Here is a 22,922-nt window from a genome sequence, read left to right on the forward strand (position 1 = left end):
TATTAATCAGTGAAATAAGTTGGAGGAGAGACGTTTGGTTCCTGTTGCAGCTCAGTGTTAATCTGGTTAATCTGAGAGATGAGCTCCAGTCTAACACTGCAGTGAGGATTAAAACCGGCCAGACAAGGTGAGGGACGGAGGAGAGGTCACCATCAGGAAGTTTGAACCTCTGCAACAAACTGCATTTTAATCACAACCAGCTGCTGATTTTATTGGGTTTTGCTTTTTCCAGTTAAATCCTTTATTTTCCGGTTTGGGTTGAATCAGGTGTGGCCCACGTTGGCGCTGTGGCGGGTCATATCCATGTTGGTTTATTCACTAAAAACAGGTTTACTTTTTGTTATCAGATTTAAATGTAAAATATAGCAGAGATGCAGCGATCAGACCTTTTCTGTCCAACACTGATCTCCAGTTTTCATTCTGCTCTGATCTTCCAGTTCCTGGGATTTTTCCTCCAAAGAGAAAAATGTTCTGCAGGTTCTGAGTTTCAGGTAGAAGTTCTGAATGAAACAGAAAATATGAAGATTTTCCCACTTTAGGCTTCAAAGCATTGACCTCTGACCTTCATGGGATGGGAATGTTTGACTTTAAATCAGGACTTTCTGAAAGGCAGAGTTGATGAAAAAATCTTTTTAATGCAAATATTTAAATTTGATCAGGAAAAGAACAGAATGAGCAGCAAATGAGCCAAATGCAGAAGAAAAATGTTTTTATTTAAAACACACGAAGAAAAACTGCAGCAAATTTACAAAAGGAAGATTTAATATTCAAATCTGACATGTTGAGAAAAATAGGAGCCGATAGAAACAGAAAATGATCAGTGATTGAGAAAAACTGATCAACATTTCAATGAAATCTGATGAATGAAAGGAAAAATAAGAGAAACAACATCTTGATATTCAGTGTGAAGCTTTGACTGGAAACAGACAGGAAAACATGAGGATCCTGGAATAATCCTGGAATAATCCCAGCTTCCATATTTAAAGGACTGGAAGAAGAAAAAGTTTCCAAGGACTCAATCAGAATTGTTTCACCAAGAAATAGATTGTAGAGACTGAACTATCTGTTCAACAGTGAGAGAGTTTCTCTGACAGGAGGAAAATCTTTAGACTCTTTAGACTCAACTCAGCACAGAAACACTGAGGAACCAGAACTGAACCAGAACCAGAATCCCGGCATCAGAGGTTCAGTGAATGTGGTGTTGAAGGTGTGGAGGAGGATCAGTGAGTCAGAGGAAACTCTGTAGAAGGACAGAATGCCAGCAGGACAGTCCACATACACTGCTACTCTGTTAGAGTCAGAGGAGGAGGAGAGACGAGTTTCTCTGTTATTGTGCCTGACAGAGTAACCATCATCAGAGCAGATCAGACTCCAGGAATGATCATTATATCCAAACCAACAGTCTCTACTGTCTCCTTTCCTCCTGATTCTTCTGTAACTCACTGATATATAAACTCTTCCTCTCCACTCCACCTCCCAGTAACAGCGACCAGTCAGACCAGTTCTACACAGCAGCTGAGGTAAATCAAATCTGTCTGGACGATCAGGATATGACTGAAGCTCCTTCACATGTGTCACCTTCCTGTTGTCTTCAGACAGTTTGAGTTTTCTGTTCACTGTATTTGTGTCGATGGTGAGTTGACAGGAATCTGATGGAGAGAACAAACACAATCCAACTGCAGTTATTGATCATTTATTGACGCTTTGATGATGACTCCTGAATGAGTGATGTGACAGTTTGAAGATGGTTGAATGTGAGCTGCTTTGTTGTCATGAATCAGATGAAAAACACACTTACACTTCCTCAGACCTGGTGTCAAGAATGGGACTCCAGCAGGCTCCACCCTGAAAGGAGGAGGGGGGTCAGACCATCAGTCTCTTTCAGCAGCAAACATGGACATTACATGTCTCTCAGACACACATTGTCCTCCACTGAGACAGGAACAGTCCAACATTTGGATTGCAAACTGCAGTGGATGTAGGAAGGACAGTTGGTGCTGCTGCAGCACAACTCATTTCTCCAAACACAGGAAAAGCTCCAACAGAGAGGAGAAAGGAAATCCCTCAGTAACAACCTGAAGAAACTCACTGAAGCCTAAAAGGACATCAGGAAACTAAGGAAACATTTCTGGAAGCTCAACCTGATTTAATAATCAGCATTAAAATACAATCAATCTAAACTCTGACACAACACCTGGATACCTGTTCCATCCACACTCCCACACACAGATGAAGGAATGAAACACTAAACAGCCCTGCTGTTGAAAACCTGCTGTGGCCTCACTGTAATATCCAGAAATACAAACATTAAAAAGGAGAAGCTGCATCACATTCAACAAAGAGTTCAACAAGAATCAAAGATTTGATCTCTGAGCTCAGACTCACAAACCAGGGAGAGGCTTCCATCATCACACACCTCTGACAAACACCTCCAACCTTTCAGCACTTCCTCTACCAACCAACACCACCAGGTGGCGCTGCTGCACACATTTACAATGAGACTAAGAAGAAGAAGCAGCATCCTGAATCCAGCAGCTGCAGTAATGGCTTGTGAAAGTGTCCAAAGAGCATCTGGAACCAGAACCAGCAGATCCAACAGTCCAGAGAGTCTTTGTTTGCATCTTTCCTCTCAGATTTCCAAGCTGCTCTGAGAGGGAAATGACGTCATCATTCTACTGATGATGTCACGCTCTGATGTCACTGATCAGGAGCTGCTGGACTTGTACATTTCCAGCATGGAGGACAGAGAAGATCTCAGCTCTGATGAGGAGCTGGCCTGCCTTCAAACTGATTCTGGGTCAAAGAAATATTTCCAGATGAAGTCAGACTAAAATGTTGGATTGTCCTGCTGTTGCAATCAGAGGCCAAGAAGAAGCTTCAAGTTCTTCTCCTGTTCAGCTCTACGTTCCTGTCAGAGACTTCAGCTCCTCATGAGGAGAACAACTAAAGCCTGGAACAGACTGACACTAACATCCTGACATCTCATCCCTGAACAAAGCTTTGCGGCATCAAGGTGACTCTTAGCGCCATATATGGACAGATTTCCTCTAAAGGGGGCGGAGCCTGGATTGGAGGAACCAGCAGCAGCTTCCAGGAACAAACCTTGGGAACCTCTGGAGGAGAACATGGAGATGAGATTCCTGCTTTAATCAGTGGATTCATTGATAGAAAACATGAAGACTGAAATATCTGAGAGCTGCAGCTCCATTTTCTACAGATCTGCTGGAACATCAGATAGAAATGAAGAATTTCATCATTTCACATCAAATCTGTTCATCTTCCACAGAAACAACTGAATTATTGACCTGAACTGGTTCTAAAGGTCTGGATGGTAAAAACATCCATTGTTTTTATGTCTCATTAGTTTCCAGAAAGAGTTGAAATGTTTCAGAAGCTTTTATCCAGCAGCTCAGTAAAGATCTCTCCTCTTTCCAACCTGATTTAGTCCATGAAGCAGAACATCTCTGCTGCTGCAGCAACAGGAGGAAACTTCTCCAGCTCTCAACTTCTACACTCTGACTGCTTGGAAACAGATCAGGGAGGAACAGCCTTTTCTCCAGGCTGCCTCCTCCTGACTCTAGCGACACCTACTGGCTGTTCACCAGAGGTGGAGAAAGAACTCAAACAATGTACTGAAGTAAAAGTACAAATAAACAGACAAAAATGTTCTCTAGTAAAAGAACCACATTAACATTTTTACTTGAGTAAAAGTAAGAAAGTACTGACTTTTATAAATACTTAAAGTATTAAAAAGTAAAAGTACTTGCTGAATGTTTTACCTAATGGCTAATACAATATCATTAAGTGTACCGATCATATTTAATTTTAATATATCAGTAATGAGCCATTTAATGATCAATGCTGCAGATAAATCATGTTTTATTGTGTTTACTCTCTGTGACAGTTTAGATTTAGATTTGTGATTCTATGCATCAGAATTACAGGATGACCTGCGTCTCTCTAGCAGTTCTTAACTACAGTCATTTTCAATAAATCAGAATATTTATGAAAAGTATTTCAGTAACTCGGCTCACAAGTTAAACACATCATACAGATTAATTCCCCAAAAAACTGTTTTAAAGCTTTTATTTGTTAATGATGATGATTTGTTGCTTACAGTTTCAGCTTCAAACTAAATGTTTCCCAGCAGACTGACTAAAGACATTTCTCCCTCTTCCTCCTCTATCAGACCTTCTCTGCTCCTGCAGCAGGTTCCTCCATACCTGAGAGCTTCCAGTCTCCAGTGTGGATCCTTCAGTCCAGCCGACAGCAGCTTCACTCCTGAGTCTCCTGGATGATTGTAGCTCAGGTCCAACTCTTTCAGATGGGAGGGGTTGGAGGTCAGAGCTGAGGCCAGAGAAGCACAGCCTTCCTCTGAGACCAAACAGCCTGATAAGCTGCAGACACACAATTCATCACATGATGAGAACATTGAGGTAGAACTCAAGGTCTGGACGGACGGACAGATCGATCTGTAATATTCTTTCGTTTTGCTCCTAAGATGCAGCAATTTGTCAAGTGCCCAGAGTTACCTGAGAGATTCCAGGTTGCAGTTTGGACTCTTCAGTCCAGCAGAGAGAAGCTTCACTCCTGAATCCTGCAGGTTGTTGTTACTCAGGTCCAGTTCTCTGAGACTGGAGGACTGGGAGCTGAGAACTGAGGACAGAGCTTCACAGCTTCTCTCTGAGAGGTTACAGTCACTCAGTCTGAGGAGACAGAGAGAAAAATCTGTTATTAAACAAATGATGAAAATGTATGTTCTTTCAAATCATCATCACTTTGCTTGGACAGAGAAGGAACTATCTTATTTTACACACATTCATGCTGCCGTTTGTTGTGAATCGGTTCATTCTACAGTTAGTCCTCCAGCCTTAAAGTTTAGAACTACAGGCAAAAAGGAGGATGGAGAGATAATTATAAGATTCCACAATGAACTAAATTAACCCAGTTTCAATTTTAACATGAAGAGGATTAGTTTTGCTGCTGGGATATGAAACAATATGTCCAGCTTTGCTGAAGGAAATCTGTTTCACTTTTGCACGTCTCCTTCCTCCCCACCAGTGGGACACTTTGAAGAAACAATGCACCAATATATAAACTGAAACATGAAAATATATTTACTTCATAAATAGCAGATTTCTATCAAAAAATACATGCATTAACAATCTGTGTCCTTACAGAGCTTTGTTGGAGGCTTTAACCACTAGCAGCAGCCTCAGAAGAACCTCCTCTGAAGCAGAGTATTTCTTCAGGTCAAACACATCCAGATCTTTTCCTGATGATGCTAAGATGAAACCCAGAGCTGACCACTGAGCAGGAGACAGTTTATCTGTGGAGAGACTTCCTGAACTCAGAGACTGTTGGATCTCCTCCACTAGAGAACGATCATTCAGTTCATTCAGACAGTGGAACAGATTGATGCTTTTCTCTGCAGACACATTTTCATTGATCTTCTCCTTGATGTACTGAACTGTTTCCTGATTGGTCTGTGAGCTACTTCCTGTCTGTGTCAGCAGACCTTGTAGGAGTCTCTCATTGGTCTGCAGTGAAAGTCCCAGGAGGAAGCGGAGGAACAAGTCCAAGTGTCCATTTGGACTCTGTAAGGCCTGGTCAACAGCTCTCTGATGGAGAGATTTTTGTTTATAGAATCTAAATAAGAAAAGGTTCTTAGATGTTTGTGTTTCTCCCATCAAGATGACCCCAGAGTTGATAAAGATCAGATGAACATGAAGAGCAGCCAGAAACTCCTGAACACTCAGATGGATGAAGCAGAACACCTTGTCCTGGTACAGACCTCTCTCCTCTTTAAAGATCTGTGTGAACACTCCTGAGGACACTGAGGCTGCTCTGATATTGATGCCACACTCTGTCAGGTCTGATTCATAGAAGATCAGGTTTCCTTTCTGCAGCTGATCAAAAGCCAGTTTTCCCAGAGACTCAATCATCTTCCTGCTCTCTAGACTCCAGTGTGGATCTGTTTCAGCTCCTCCATCATACTTGACCTTCTTCACTTTGGTCTGAACCACCAGGAAGTGGATATACATCTCAGTCAGGGTTCTGGGCAGCTCTCCTCCCTCTCTGGTCTCCAACACATCCTCCAGAACTGTAGCAGTGATCCAGCAGAAGACTGGGATGTGGCACATGATGTGGAGGCTTCGTGATGTCTTCATGTGGGAGATGATCCTGCTGGCCTGCTGCTTATCTCTGAATCTCTTCCTGAAGTACTCCTCCTTCTGCGGGTCATTGAACCCTCTGACCTCTGTTACCATGCCAACACACTGAGGAGGGATCTGATTGGCTGCTGCAGGTCGTGTGGTTATCCAGAGGAGAGCAGAGGGAAGCAGTTTCCCCCTGATGAGGTTTGTCAGCAGAACATCTACTGAGGTGGACTCTGTAGCATCAGTCAGGATCTCCTTGTTGTGGAAGTCCAGAGGAAGTCGACTCTCATCCAGACCATCAAAGATGAACAGAACCTGAAAGTGTTCAAAGCTGCAGATTTCTTTGGTTTCACTAAAGAAGTGATGAACAAGTTCCACCAAGCTGAACTTTTTCTCCTTCAGCACATTCAGCTCTCTGAAAGTGAATGGAAATATGAACTGGATGTTCTGGTGGGCTTTGTCTTCAGCCCAGTCCAGAGTGAACTTCTGTGTAAGGACTGTTTTCCCAATGCCAGCCACTCCCTTTGTCATCACTGTTCTGATTGGTTGATCTCTTCCAGGTGGGACTTTAAAGATGTCTTTTTGTCTGATTGTTGTTTCAGGTCTGTGTGGTTTCCTGGATGCTGTTTCAATCCGTCTGACCTCATGTTCATCATTGACCTCTCCAGTCCCTCCCTCTGTGATGTAGAGCTCTGTGTAGATCTGGTTCAGAAGGGTTGGACTTCCTGCTTTAGCAATCCCCTCAAACACAGAATGGAACTTCTTCTTCAGAACAAATTTAAGTTGATGCTGACAAACTGCAGCAAAATATCCTAAATTAACACAATAACAAAAATCAGATATGAAAGAAAAAAAATCTTTTGAATTTGATTACATCACTTCAGCAAATGTGTGGGGTTCATCCATCCATCCATCCATCCATCCATCCATCCATCCATCCATCCATCCATCCATCAATCAAATCTTTGAAGCAATGCTCTTACTGATCTCCAGATGGTCAGCCAGCTCCTCCTGCTTCATCCTCCTCAGGAAGTTCAGTGTGATCTTCATCACTGCCTCTCTGCTGCTCCTCCTCTGTTCTTCATCATCACCTTCTAACACATCATCATCTCTCTGACTCTCTAAATGTTCTGGGTAATCTGGACTCAGAACTTTCTGGATCTTCTTCAGTTCTTTCTTCACAAAAGTGACAATGTTGTCCTCCAGCAGCTGGAATAGAATTATAGATGAAGGAAACATCATAAGCCAAACACCAGATGGATGTTAGACAGACTGACAGTCCTCTGGTCTACAAAGTGCAGCATGAAGGTGACTTTGAACAGAACTCATGGAAAAGTTGTTGTTCATGTACAGACCATAAATATGGAGTCCAGCTGTGTTTGATGCTGCTGGGCAGATGGACAACTGGGAACCTCTGAGCTCTGCTGGTCCACTCTGTGGAGGAACCAGGAACAATTAGGAAGTCAGGAAATATTCATCCAGCAGTATTCACAGATGAAGTCACCAGGAGTTTCACAATAAAAGTCCTTAATATAGAAAAACAGCATCGCATGAACATAATTTAAAGTCAGAAAGAGTAAGATGAGCTATGAACTAGCAGAACCTCTGATGGTCCACATCAGCTCAGTTTGGTTGAGTTCCAGCAGATCTCACCAACCACATCATGAAGCTTTCCTTCCCTGCTGAACTGCTCTCACAATGCACACAGGAACCAAGTCCTGATGGACCAGACTGGCTTTACCAGGTATTTCCCAGTGGAAATGTGTTCCACTGTTAGTCTGACATGGAGCCAGGAAGCAACAGAACATCATCATCAACACCCAAACATAGCGATATGAAGGTGTTGTCAATGGGGTTTAGGTCTGGTGAGGAAGGGGACCACTTCATTATTCTTTCATCTTTAAGGTCTTTACAGGTTAGACACAGTGGAGTACTTTGATGCATGCAGTAGAGCATTGTCCTGCATAAAAATCATGGTCTTTTAATGAGACACAATCTTAGAACGACCAACGTTCTAAGATTGTCGTAAGGGGAAAAATAGGAGCAAAAAATCATGTAGTGTGAACTATTGCATCAGGTAGTCGATGTGCCCATTTTTTCTATTTAAATCTGATTATTACTGAAGGGCAACATAATATACAGACTTCATAATCTGCCCTCTTTTGGTTGAATGCAGTATTTATTTCCAATTTTGGCTACATGTTGTTTAGTTTTTTTTCAAGTGCGTTTGTTAATGGAGACTGAGAATCCATTTTATTTTTGTTTTTGGTTATTTTGTTTATCAGTTCCCGTGTTAAGTGTTCTATAGAAAATAATGTGTATCTATCTTTGGCAGGAAATCGCAGGCATTATTTTGTCATGTCCATTAAATCAGTGTAAAAACGTCTTCAAACAATATTATTGTTTATCACAGTAATGTTTGAGACAATTAATCGCTCAGCAAAATTTATCGTGACAGGCCTAGGTAATAATATGTATGAAAGATGATCTGCGAAAAATCTATTTCCTCTGACTTTTCCCATTGCTATCTAGAAACAACCAATCCATGGCAGGTGAGTTTTATTGCTGTCAATCACAATCTCATGTGGTGCTGCTCATCCTCCCTCCTCTCACTCTGTGCTATGCTGCAGCTAGCATAGCCTGTTGTGAATGCTCAGTCTAGTTAGCATAGCTACCAATGACAGCAGAAAAACATTTTTCCTGTAATGATATGATGTTTCTCCACCATTAGCACATTTAGCAGTGAATGAATGAGGATGATTGACAGCGCTAAGACCCTCCTCCTGGTTCTGATTGGTTGTTTTTGGTCAGAACGGTGCATTACTTAAGCTAACAGTAGTAGCTCAGGGAGAAGGTGGAGGAGATTGATCTTTTTTCACAGATTTTCTGTTTCATAGCAAACTGTCCCGACATGGTGACAACTTTAATAAATATGGAGAAAACACATTTTTATTGAAGTTATATACTTTAATAACTTGAGTAAAATGCAACTACATAGTATTTGTTGAGAAGTCTGGATTGTTTTATATATATTTTGCATGTTGTGTTTTACTGTTGCTGGTGGGGAGAGACATTTCAGTATCTAAAACTAATAGAAAGCATTTAAGCAGTGTTGTATAAAGTACTGAAATCTCAGAGTCAAGTAAAAGTATAGGTACCTCTCCAAAATATGACTTTGGTAAAAGTCCAAGTCACTGACTGAAATGTTACTTGAGTTAAAGTCTTAAAGTATCTGAAACTTCTTGTACTTAAGTATGGAAATTGCTGTAAAAATGGATGTACTCAAGTAATGTAATGAAAAGTACAAGTAAAAAGTAAAACAAGGCAAATGCAGTTTGAATGACATTTTTTATATTTTGGTAAACTTGTCAAATACACTTAAAATAATGTACACAACCAAGTGCAGGCAAAATTAAACCTGCTAATAGATATACCTGCAGGCATCATTTAGTTAAGAAAATTAGGTGCTTTACCTATAGCACAAGGTTAACTTAACCTGCTTTACAACTGAACCAGCTTCTTAGTATACCCTCCAGGACAGAAAATACAAAGTTTTTGTAAACCTTAAGTTTTCCCTTCAAGTAAGGTCAGTGCTGAAAATGAGAAATATAAATAGTACAGAAAATCCGGCCAACATGAAGAAAAAGAGCTGTTACGATTACTCTACTTCACAAATCAGTGAATCAGTCAATCCTACAGTCAGTAGGTGGTGCACACAACTGGTCATTATGCAAAAGAAAAAAAGAATTGGGAGGGAAATGCAGCTTATTGGCATCTGTAAACCTGGTTTTGAACTTGCATGCTTTTCCTATATTCGTTAAATTTAGTCTAAATTGCTATCGCTATGGCTTCTGTCCCCCCTTGAACAGAGGAGTCTAGGTAGCCTGCTACAGTCAACATTAGGCCTAAGCTAAATACACCACGTGTGGAACTGAAACAATGCCAAACAAAGTTCATTTATGGTCAAGATTTCACAATACAGTAGTGCCTAGTGACCAAGCTATAGTTACTGAAACAGGAGGATTATAACCATTTCATAAGAAGTTACCTCGATGTGTTTCTTCAAGTTGGACAGGGAGTTTTTGTAAGATAGAATTTCCACATCTTCGGGCAGGAATAACATACACTGAATGCGGTACGATGAATCTTTAACACCTACAAAAGAGTATATTGTGTTTAAACTAGAAAATTTCTGAAGAAATTTAACCGGGGCCTGCCAAACCGTGCCCGTCGGTTTGGGCCCGGCATTGTCATGCTAGAAATTAGCATCAATGCTAAAGAACGCTGCAATGTAATCAATAGCATGTGGAGAATCACAAGAACGTTAAGTAAGGTGGACGTGCACCATTCAGTATGATGTAAAATTTGTCAAGGCTTTTATTTTGGAATTTTTGTGAAACTTCATTTCAAAGGGCCAAACTAATACCATGTGTAACATTGCTTTGGCTGAAAAAGTCAAATAAAGCCAAAAACAGCAATTACATGATGTAAAAATATTCAAGGCTTTTATTTTGAAATTTTTAGTTAAGCTTCATTTCAAAGGTCCAAACTAATCCCATGTATAACAGTCATTGGGTTAAATCAGTTATATAATGCTCAACAGAGCAATTACCTGATGTAAAAATATTCAAGGCTTTTATTTTGAAAATATTATTATGCTCCATTTTAAAGTTCCGAACTAATCCCATGTGTAACAGTGCTTTGGATGAAAAAGTCAAATAAAGCCAAAAAGAGCAATTACATGATGTAAAAATATTCAAGGCTTTTATTTTGACATTTTTGTTAAGCTTCATTTCAAAGTGCCAACCTAATCCCATGTATAACAGTCATTGGATGAAATCAGTTATACAATGCTCAAAAGAGCAATAATCTCATGTAAAAATTCTCAAGGCTTTTATTTTGAAATGTTCAGTATGCTTCATTTCAAAGGGCCAAACTAATCCCATGTGTAACAGTGCTTTGGATGAAAAAGTAATATAAAGCCAAAAAGAGCAATTACATCATGTAAAACTATTCAAGGCTTTTATTTTGAAATTTTCAGTATGCTTCATTTCAGAGGGCCAAACTAATCCTATGTGTAACAGTTACTGAGTTAAATCAGTTATATACAGCCCATAGCAGCAAGTAGTTCTAAAGGCCAGTTCAGTCCTCCTCTGTTTCAAATGAGTCTTCCACCATAGATAGAACTACAGTGATGCGTATTTGTAGTCCTAACCAGCAGCCAATAGCCTCTTGAGTTCTGTTGCTATGGTAAATAATTTTCTCAGCAAAGTGTGAACTGTTAGTGAGAGAGGCTGGGGCAGAGAATATTCTGTTTCAGCCAGCCAGTTTAACTGAAAAAAAGCATTGGGAACAAATCCTTTCCGTTCGGGAACCGTAATACATATTCGAAAACCGTTTGAAGCGTATGAGAGGGCTATGTGTCTTCTGCGATAGTCCCGAGATTCATATCTGTACCTCACGCAGAGCAATAACAATGATGAGAGAAAGAAATGTTTTGCCCAGATCTGAAATTGTAGTCAAATACATGGGAGAGAGCCTGAGACAGCCTCAGAAAATCCTGTCGCATGACCGTGCTCTGAAGCACCATGACACAAAACCGTACGGTCTAGATAAATTTCGAAAACATTTTACCGGAGCAGACATGCGTATCAATGTCAGGACCGATTTTGATACCAATCGTGCGATATTTGTGGGCGTGATGGCGATTTCAAAATTATTTTGGGGTGAAAAAGTTCTCTTAATTTCTCACTCTAATCAGTCAGAGACACACTCTAATTTTAGGAAAAATTAAAAACTTTGGGTCGCTTAGAGACAAATTGTGGACAAACCGTAATTGGTATCGACGAGCCGTCTTCACTTTCGAAGACATCACAGACGTATCTACAAAATGAAATTTGAATGGCATTTCTACGTGAATTCGTGACGACACAGAAAATCCTCAAAAATAGGGTATTTGTAGGATTTTTCCCATTGACTTATAATGGGTTTTTTTCGTAGTTTTTTGCGAATTATGTCGCCATGTTAACCCCGAATCCCACCAAAAGAAATAGCTCCAATGGCGTGAATTTTCTGCACGTTTTGATACCTCATTTGTAGGTGTGCACGCAGCGGTATGAGCCACATTAACAGTTACGGATGAAAAATAAAGAATTGGGAGAATAGTAATAGGTTCCTGCCATTGCTTTGCATGGCAGGCCCCAATAAGGCCATGGGCTCTCATCACCAGCTGGTGGTTCCCCTGGAGCCGTGTCCGACGTAGTTGCAGTCGTTGTGGTCTCCGTCTCCTCCTCCATGTGGCTGCTGCTGATTGCGAGATTTGCTTTGTGTTTAATGGGAGAAGCGAAACAGGTGTATCCTATTGGTGGTGATAAACAAGCCCAGGCAAGTAGGCTACCGACTTTGTTCAGTAGCCTACTTGCTACTTGCTAATCAGTAGGTGGGGTCAAAACACTTGCGTTTCTCTCTCTCGCTTTTTTGTAACGAGTAACTAAACCACACATTGAAAATGTATCGGAGTAAAAGTACGCAATTAAGTTCGGAAATATAGTGAAGTAAAAGTGAAAGTTATCAAAAATGTTCATACTCGAGGAAAGTATGAAGTACTCCAAAATATACTTAAGTAAAGTAGTGAAGTGTTTTTACTTCGTTACTATACAACACTGCATTTAAGCAACCTACTTGCATACTGTATGTGGACTATTGCATGTAAAATTCATGAGCAGTAAATATTGTGCTAATATCAGTATTGGACAAAGAAAGCAAGGCAGTAGCAAGCCTTTAAAATTATGACGCTTTTTATGGGTCAAATAGACTCAAAACATTTTAACAGCAGCTGCATGGGGGGCCCAATCTAATTTTTTGTCATGGGGCCCAAGATTCCTGGCGGCGCCCCTGCAGACAGATCCAAATGACTGATGAACTTGCGCAGATTTCTCTGCAGATGCAACCAGGAGGAATTTGTGAGGCTGCATGTTCAGATCCCAGCAGCTGAACTGCTGGTATTTTCAGTGAAGTCGTTTGATTTAATTTATTATAAGTTATTGAGGCCACAGTCAGTGGTTTTTATCAATGCGGAGAAAAAATTAGAAGTTTATCTGCTTTATGTGTTATAAGATCTAGACTCACGGTTTAACTAGGTGAGTAATAACTAAACCATGAGGCTGAATAGCCTTTGTTAATATGATTATAATTTAACAGGTAAAAATAGTAAATGACATGATTCTGATCATTGATCCTCCTGAATAATGTCCAGCCTTGTTTAAAGAGCAGAAAAATCTGTTTCTGAGACCAACATGTTGGTTTGAAATGACTGAGAGAAGTTTGGTGATCTTAGTGTTGAGCTCTGACATGGAGAAGAACCAGGAATCATTTCCACTCTGACCATCCAAGGAGGATCTGATGGAGCTTCAATCAGAACCAGATGGTCCGTTAGAGATCATCTGGTTCTGAAAGATATCCACATGAGATATTTTTTATCTTAACTGTGGAAATAGTTAATAATCCACTATGTTGGATGATGTTTGAACCACAGAGATGAAACTTTAATCATAAAATTAATTCATAAAAGCCTTTTTCTTTCAGCATTACTCTGTCTGGAAAATAAATTACATTTAGATTTAGAGAACAATCCAAATGTCAATCTAGAAATTAAATTCACTTCTGGCTTTTGTGTTTGTGTGTTAAATTAATATTGGATGGTCACAATAACAGATATAAACTGAACAGTTACAGCAGTTAGAAACAGCTCACCTCTCTGATGGTGGAGATCCAGGAGATTTAAAGTTAGGCATGTCATCCTTTGACCTGTCACTCTTAAAGGACACACAGCTGGGTTCTGGTTCTGGTTCTGGTTTGAGCCTCTGATGGATCCTGACAGAAACATGATGATTAAAACTTAATCAGCAAAGAGGAGCAGCAGCAGCTTCATCACCACGTCTGTTCTGGCCTGATATAGTGAACGCTGTGTGAAAAGGGCTGTGGACAGTTAGAGATGGTGACCTCACCTCTGACCTTTGCTCTGGCTCTCATCTTCCCCACACAGAGTGGTTTTAGAGGGAGGGACTCCCTCCTCTCTGTCCTCACACTGATCCATGCTGCTGAATTCACATCAACTCACACACACTTTCTATCTTCACCTGCAGAGGAAACACACATCATTCATCTGCACATCAACTCTGATCATCCTTTACATCATTAGAGCTGGAAAAAGATCAGCTGCTCCTCCTCTGATTGGCTCTTCTTCTCTGCTTCATATCAGTGTCAGGTGAATGCAGTCAGACAGCAGACAGGCAGAGGAAGCTGCCATCAGCTGCTGCACTTCTACTATCAGTCCACTAGATGGAGACATGGAACAACATTTACATTCACTGATTCAACCTGAACAACAGGAAGTATTTTAGTTCACATTTATTGAACTACCAGCTCTATCAAATATTAACTATTTAATAATCTGACTGAATTAAACATATTTTAAGAATAATATTTTACTTTGAAACTGTTGTGTTTAACTTTAATTTTGAAGACCAGAATTTGACTCCAGGAAATAAAAACATAAAGCAGTTTGTTCAGAGAAGAACACCAGCTCTTCATCAAGAGCTGTTGGATTCCAGTTTATCAGTAATCTAATAATCCCTTAGAATATTAAGGGATTATTATTATTATAAACAGCAGAGAGATGAAACTTTGAGTTCTAGTCAGTAGATTTTTGTTCTCCAAACATCAGAGAGAAAAATAAGAAACTAACAGGAAAGATCCTGAAGACAAAGTTCAAGTAGAAAACAAAGAAAACTTACAGTTTGTTCAAATGATCCAAACAGTTGAAGAAGAACATCCGAACAACAAATGGAGACCCAACAGAACCGCGGTAGAACCAGACTGGTACCACAACTGAACAGGTCAGTTTAAACTGAAAGTTTTATGAGGAGAAATGAAGCCAAACTGGTTTAACTGGTACTGACTGGTAATCAGAGGAATGTTTACCTGCTGACTTCTGAAGACATGAATTCTTCTCATAACTCCCAGTTTGAACACAAAGACTTTGCTCCTTTTATTTTGCTGATCCAGGTTCTGTTCAGCTCTAATGGAACCAGAACCTGTTTTAATTTGGAACCAACTGGACTCTTCAATGGAGGGGAATTTATCTTCCCTGGTGGAAGAAAGTATAACCTGCATGATGTCTGATTATTAAACCCAGAAGCAGCTTTTTTAAATGATCCAAACATGTCAGTGATGGTAAAAATAGATCAAAACCAGAACCAGTTCTAAGATTTCAATCATCAGGATGTGAATAAAAGATCATCTGTTCCTCAGCAGCTCTTGAAATGAGCTCAATGCAACAGCAGTAAACATTATATTGAACCATAATTTATTGAAATGAATCAGAACCAAAGTGCTGAAGCATTGAGAGAAAAACTAAGTCCATCCTTTCTGCTTCCACAGCAGGTCAAAGGTCATCAGCTTCAAGGAGCTGCTGGCCAGATGGAAATCTTTAACTATTTTTATCCCTTTGGCACTAAATAACAAAAAGTTTATAGTTTAATGCAATTATGACATAAAAAATATCAAAACAAAAATAAAAAACAAAAATCTATTAAAACTATAAACTAACAGAAAATAATCTGAAAAATGAAACAAAGGAACAAACTCAACTGTAATCCTTAATATCACCACACTACTGCTGCTGAAACCACACAGAAAAGCACCGTCACCTAGCAACCTCTCAGCCAATAGAATCCAAGTGTTATATTGGGTTTTATAACACTTGGATTATATAAATGTTATAGATGGTTAGAAGGAAACTCAGTGTTTCCTTCTAGTGGGTGTCTGTGTGGTTCTGTATCTGTCTAGACAGAGAGATGTCTGTCTATTCTAACAATATAGAAACAATCTAGATAGACAGATGTTAGAAAACCCATAAAGCTGATAAAAATTAACATCCATCCTTTTGATAGAATACTGTGACTCTTTAAAGTTTAACTAACATTTGAAATTGCTTTTAGTTTCCTGTGACCAGATGTCTCCCCCCCAAAATAAACCTTCCTTTGACATCTGTTACTCCCATCTTTGCAACATTTCGTTTTGGTAAACTCCTTATGACCTCTGACTTTTAAGAGTAATACAATTAAAGTAAGAAAAAACAATAAGTGTTAGATAATCAAGAATAATATATGTAGCATATACATTTAAACTATTTAAACTAGAGAAGTTTAAATAGATTAGTAATGTTGTAATTACTGCTGGTTTTAAACAGAATGTCTTCCTGATACACAGAGTGAATCAGTGACCCCAGCCCTGCTCAACATGCCATCTGTGTGAGGCGGTAAAAGCCCCTCAGGATGGTCAGGACATTTGCTCACCAGCTTTATGACACTTTGCTTTCAAAAACTTCTTCCAACCTCCATGAAGTTTAGGAAGAATGCAATTAAAAGGGATCAACAATAAACATTTACTGCTAGGTAGAGTCTAACAGTTGGCATAAGATGAGGAGACAGTGACAAACAGACAAAGGGCACAAAGGGAGGATCGATGGCTCTGGTGCTCAGTGTACCTGTGTGTGTGTGGGTGTGTGTGTGCGTGTGCGTGTGGGTGTGTGTGTGTGTGTGGGTGGGTGTGTGTGGGTGTGGGTGTGTGTGTGTGTGTGTGCACATATGGTAGCAATATGTGGTACTGTTCACAGCAGCACATAAAGTTCAGCCTGTAGCAGAAACAATCAGCTGATTGGACCCACAGTACCGGTGCTGCTAAGGCCTGACATGAGAAGTCTTCCACTTTAGCTACAGCACATTTGGTCAGCTGGTTTTATCTCTGTATGCTCTGTGCAATGGCTGTGTGGTGGAAGTGATCTTTAACTAAAAGTGAGACTCTGTTTAGTGATCAGAGAAAGATTCATCCTTTTCTTCATCTGTTTGGATCGTTTGAACAAACTGTAAGTTTGTTTTATTTCCTAGTTGAACTTTTTCTTCAGGAACTTTCCTGCTTGTTTCTTCTCTCTGATGTTTGGAGAAAATGTTCCCCATGATTTGAACTCAAAGTTTAATCTCTCTTCCTTTTGAAAGTTAATCTACAGGATTATTAGATTACTGATGAACTGGAATCCAACAACATGATGAACAGCTGATGTTTCTTTGTTTTCTTCTCTGAACAAACTGCTTCATATTTTTGTTCCCTGGTATCAAATTCTTGTCTCCACCATTAAATAAGAATCAACATTTTCCTGTTGCTCCCTTTCAAAATAAAACAAATATTGTTAAAATGTGTTTGATTCAGTCAGATTATTAAACAGTTAATCTTCTCCACTTGTAGAGTTTAATGATTGTGAACTAAAATACTTCCTGTTGTTCAGATTGAATCAGTGAATGTAAATGTTGCTCCATGTCTCCATCTAGTGGACTGATAGTAGAAGTGCAGCAGCTGATGGCAGCTTCCTCTGCCTCTCTGCAAATCTTTTTTAGCTGCTGTTGCCAACAGCAGACATGGCTCAGTTTAATGTGCCATGTCTGCACTATGTTGGAGGAAGAAGAGAGGAAAATATTCTGCTTCTCTGACCTGAAGAACAGGCCTTCTGATGGTCGGCATTTTATTACCAATTTGGTCATAAAAACGTTAATATTTTTGTAAAGACCGTCACCGGTTCTGTAAGAAGGAATGGACCAGAACTCCAGCAATGTATCATGAGAACCTTGTGGAAGGAAACCAGAACATTTGACCCAAATTAGACTGAAGGAGATTCTGACAAAACCTGAGGAGATGGAAGCAAACTTCTGAATATTAAGTTATGAAACTGTCTCCAATATATATTTTTATATAATTATTCTCTTTCTTATTTCTGAATCATGAGGCTTTTCACATTCCTGGGTAAAAGTTACTCAAGACATCAAAATGTACAAATAATATGAAATCTGATTTACTAGAAGTTACCTGTGGAAAACCACAAGGGTCAGAACTGGGTCCTAAACTTTTCTTACTTTACATAAATGATTTATGCAATGAATCTAATTTGTTAACATTTACTTTATTTGCTGATACATTATTTTGATCTGGTCAGTTTGGAGCAGCAACAGTTTAATGGAAGGAGAATTACAAATATTAATGATGTGACAAAAATAGATTAACACTAAATTATGGAAAAATTTGTAATATTTAGTAACAAGAAAATATAAAAATGAAAGTGCATACTTTAAAATGTTATGATTTAGTAGAGATCAGAACAACATTGATTATTTACAAAGTCTATAGCAATTTTTGCTGCACAAATCAGCACAAATGTAGTCGAGTTAATTGACGCCCATTTTGTCTGATTTGAAGAAGGTGGGGGGCCAACTTCACTCAGGTCGGCCCCAGGCCTGGCTCCAGGGTGGGACCTCATGTACGGCCAGTACAACCACTGTTTCCAGTGGTCGCATTCATCATAATGGATCTTTGGGCTGCACTTGGTCTGGTTCCTCACCTAGAACCTGTCTGCACTGGGTGGCCCAACCAGAGGCATGAAGCCCCAACAGCTTAACTCCCAGAATGTGTGTGTATTTATGTGTGTATATTAAGTAACTTGTTAATTATGTAGGAAAGAGAGAAAAAGGAAGAAATTTGTTTTTTAACCTGAGGAAACGAGCACAATGTGGTGTTAAGCATATTATGACTTTTGGTCCATTTGTGAGGTGAAATTTATTTATTTATTTTATTTTTTTAATGATTTTTAGGCTCTAATAAAGTTTTTTAGGCTCTAATAAAGTTTTTTAGGCCATTATTTAACAGGTTGAACAGGAAATTGGGAGGAGAGAGAAGGAAATGACATGCAGCAGATTCTGCAGGACTGGGAATTAAACCCAGGTTGACAAACAAAACCTATAAGTAACATCCTAAACAAAACATACTTTGCTGTCTTACTATAAATCTGGTTAAAAAATAACTGAATTATTAATTTCTAAGCCCCTTTTTCTTCTCTTTTATACAAGCAGACAACACATAAGCTCAACAACACAAAAGCTTTATATTTATTACAAAATATTGATCTAAGAATTGATTTCTTCCTGTAATGGAAATGATTTGTGATTAAGTTTTCTGTTTTCATGCTTTCATGGATTGTTCTTCTTTTTACCCTTTTCTACAGGTTTTCATGTTAAATTGCACTTTTTTGTTAAGTTTGTTAAACTACCTTGAATCCGTTATTCTAAATAAAGACTAACAGAAAGATCACAGTAACTTTTATTTTTTATAAAACCTGTTTTGTTCTTATAACAAACAAACCAGATAAAACAAGTTTGGGTTTCTTTATGGTTCAGAGAATTAAATTATGATTACAATTATCATCTAATATTATGTACAGATTAAACTCTAATCTTAATTTAACATCCTGGAACCTGAAGAATCCAAACCTGTTAAATCAACTTTTTTATGTTTGGTATAAAAAGAAAAACAGGATTTATCAAAGAAAAGCAGGTGAATGGACTGAACTTGTGTAGAGCCTTGCTGGTCATGTTGACCACTCAAAGCGCTTCACACTACAGTCACATTTACAAACACACACATTTACACCGACATGCAGATCAGAGGGCAACATGCCGCTAAGTGCCCCGCCCTGGGGCAGCTCAACATGTGGCTGAGGAAGCTGGAATCGAACTTACAACCTTCTGGTCACAAGACGACCACTCTACCCACTGAGCCACAGTCGCACTAAAAAAGCCACTGCATGATCCTTTTGCTAATCTTCTTTAAAATACAGATTTAAACAGTTTAAAAGCTACAATTCAGTGCAATTTAATATAAAAAGTGAGTAGAAACGGTAAACTAAAGGACAAACCATAAAAGCACAAGTACAGTGGAAATAAACAGAAATCATTACTATTAAAAGAAGAAATTTTAACTCTTAAATCAATACGTTGCTATAAAAATTGAGCCCAGTGTTGCTGCGGCGCTAAAACAGCGAAGGGAAAAGGGCTAAAGTACGGCTAATTCAATTAATTTTAAAGTTTAACAATAAAGCTGCACATGTGTTTGGGGTTTCTTCAAATCTTTGGGGGCAATTTGCAGTGACCAACTGACCTGACCTACATGTTTTAGGAGATGTGGGGGGAACCGGAGCACCCGGAGAAAACCCACGCAAACACGGGGAGAACATGCAAACTCCACACAGATGGTCTCTGTGAAGACGCAGCGCTAACCGCTGCACCACCGTGCTGCCCACTTTTTTCCAATTGGGTTGGGAAGGGATCTATTTTCTAGTTTGTCAATGGGGGATAAAACTTTAACGTTTTAAATTTGACGGAGCGTGGCCTGGCGCCCCGTACACAGAGGCTACAACCTTCATGAGTTTGATTCCTCTTTTCCTCTCTTGCTCGTCTTTCTCCTTCTCTGAATATCAAAATCCAGAACATTAGACATGTTCTTGATTGTCTTCACTCTTTAGTTTTGTTTTTCTTTTTGGCTTCTGCCATCGCAGAGTGTTCCGTACTCTTTTCCAAAATGAAATTTTAGATTTTTTCTTCTTACCATCCTGCATGATTTTAGTATCCGGATTGTCCAAATCCTCCAGGACGGTTTCTCCAGTGATCTCGGTCTCTTCTGTGGATTCCGGATCGTTGGAACAACCTGATAAAGTTTCTCCTGAGATTTTCTCCTCTGAAGAAATCTCTTGACTAAAGACTTTAACCGGATCCACTTGGCTCTGTGAGTCTTCCTCCTCATCTTGGGAAACTGTGATGTGTTTTTGTTGTATATCTTCTTCCTCAGTTCTCAGAGTGTCGAGCAGCAGGAGATCCTCTTTCGCTCTTTGTAAATCATTTTTCACACATCTGATCTCCGGCTGGTATTTCTCTGCTTGCTGTTTAAATGCAGTGACTTCATTTTCATATCGACAGTTTAGCTCTTGGTACAAACCGTTGACCTTCTCCAGCTCAGCCTGGGCACTGCTTTCCTTGTCTTGCAGGATTTGAATTTCTGTTGTTGCGTTTTGTTGGAGGACGGCAAACTCAGCTCTCATTTTGTCCAGACTCGCCTTGTCCTTCTCTGATTTCTCCAGATGTGCTTTTCTCTCTTGCTTTATTTGCTTCTGGTAGGTTTCAACCTGCTGCTTTAAATCCATATTGTTTGTTTCAAACCTACCTTTTAGCTCCTTGTGTGAAACATGAACCTGATCCAATTTCTTCAGCATCTGCTTCTCTCTCTTTCTCAGAATTATGATCTCTCTTGCCAGTTTTTGGAAGAGCTCCTCCTTCTCAGCTCTCAGGTTGTTGACGAGCTTCTGATTCTCTTTCTCTCTTTCTATGTTGGCGTCTTTCTCACGTTTCACCTCCTGCCTCACCAGAGAAATGTCTGCTTCATACTTACAGCGCAGCTCCTTGTAGGAAGTCTGGAGTTGGTCCAGTTCTTCTTGGACAGCCTCAGTTTTATTTCTCTCAGCCTGTATTCCAGCTACAAATGCTTCCCGGCTGAGGAGGTGGGCCACCTTTAACTCCTCAAACTCTTGCTGCAAGGTCTTCTCCTTCATGTTTTTCACACTGTTATAAAATTTGGAAGCAATGTCTGCAGCGTAAAGTTCTGCTGGATCACTGAACATCTCTTCTCTCTCTTCTCTCTCTTCTCTCTCTAGTCTCTCTAGTTCCCTCTTTGCCTCTTCGGCCTCGTTGATAAGCGTTTCTCTGAGAGCTTCCTGCTTTTTTAGTCTCAGTTCCATCTCTTCCAGTTTGGCCTCCAGCTCGGCCGGGTTTTGGTCGTCTTCTAACCTCCCCTTGCAACAAGACTTCAAATCCTCAAAGTCTTGTTGCAAAGGCTTCTCCTTCATGTCTTTCACATCGTTGTGAACCTTGGAAGCAGTGACATCAGAGTTAAGGTCTCCTGGATCACTGGACTTCTCTACTCTCTCTTCTCTCTGTACTCTCTCTAGTCTCTCTAGTTCTCTCTTTGCCTCTTTGACCTCGTTGATAAACCTTTCTCTGAGAGCTTCCTGCTGTTTTAGCCGGAGTTCCATCTCTTCCAGCTCCGCCTCCAAGTCGTCCATGTTTTGGTTGTCTTCTATCCTGGCGCTCTCCATTTCCAGACTGGAGTCCAGTCTTTGGGTTTCCTCATCTAAGATATCCAGATGTGCAGGAGCGAAGCTGCCTTGGGGGTCTTGCTGGACTCCTGTTCTCGCCTGGGGTCCCATCATTTTGTTGCAGTATTGCTGAAATAAGTGAAACATTTCTCCTCAATACAATCACTAAAATGGTCGATTGGTAAACTACCTGAAAGAGCTTTGCGCACGTCTGAACTGGTCAGTGATATTGCAAGCAATGAAAAATATGCAGACTTGTGTCGCATACAATTCTGAGTTGATGACATCACAGACTGCATCGCCAGTGACATCACAGAATCTTCCTTTGCTGGCGGTGTGACATCATTCCACCACCAAATATCTCACTATTTATTCTTGTTTACATTCAAAATAGTCCATGATTCACTGGTTTTTATCCAAACTCATTTCTGTTTTGGGCCAGATCAGAAACCTGAATGTTCATAAAGGGCCTGTTGTGCCAGAACTTATTGATAAAAACCAATTAAATTGTTAAAATATCAATAAATAGGTGTTTCAGCATCAATAAGTGTTTCTTAAAATAACATAATATTGAACATCTTTTCACACTAATCAGTTCATCCAGGATTGTTTTTGTGCTTTTCTGCAATCAACATCACAGATTTCGTGGCGCTAATTTAGAAATATCTGTAAGGAATTTTTTACAATATTTGCGCTAACATATGATGTTAAATGTGATCTTTTATTAATCGCTCTAT

At 39.7% G+C, this 22,922-nt stretch overlaps 1 protein-coding gene across 1 annotated transcript in view; it reads right to left on the reverse strand.

The window, feature by feature from the left end:
• LOC116724910 (NACHT, LRR and PYD domains-containing protein 9-like) overlaps positions 1–14,200 on the reverse strand; it is a 93,014-nt gene extending 78,814 nt beyond the window's left edge. The window contains exons 1-2 of the mRNA XM_032570702.1: positions 14,165–14,200; positions 14,008–14,030 (exon numbers count right to left, since the gene is read on the reverse strand). The gene's annotated coding sequence lies outside the window, so the exon portion shown is untranslated. The remainder of the gene's footprint in view (positions 1–14,007; positions 14,031–14,164) is intronic.
• Between the last annotated feature and the right edge of the window lie 8,722 nt (positions 14,201–22,922).

This window comes from Xiphophorus hellerii, chromosome 8 (genome assembly GCF_003331165.1).
Source record: "Xiphophorus hellerii strain 12219 chromosome 8, Xiphophorus_hellerii-4.1, whole genome shotgun sequence".
In the NCBI taxonomy this organism is placed as follows: Eukaryota; Metazoa; Chordata; class Actinopteri; order Cyprinodontiformes; family Poeciliidae; genus Xiphophorus; species Xiphophorus hellerii.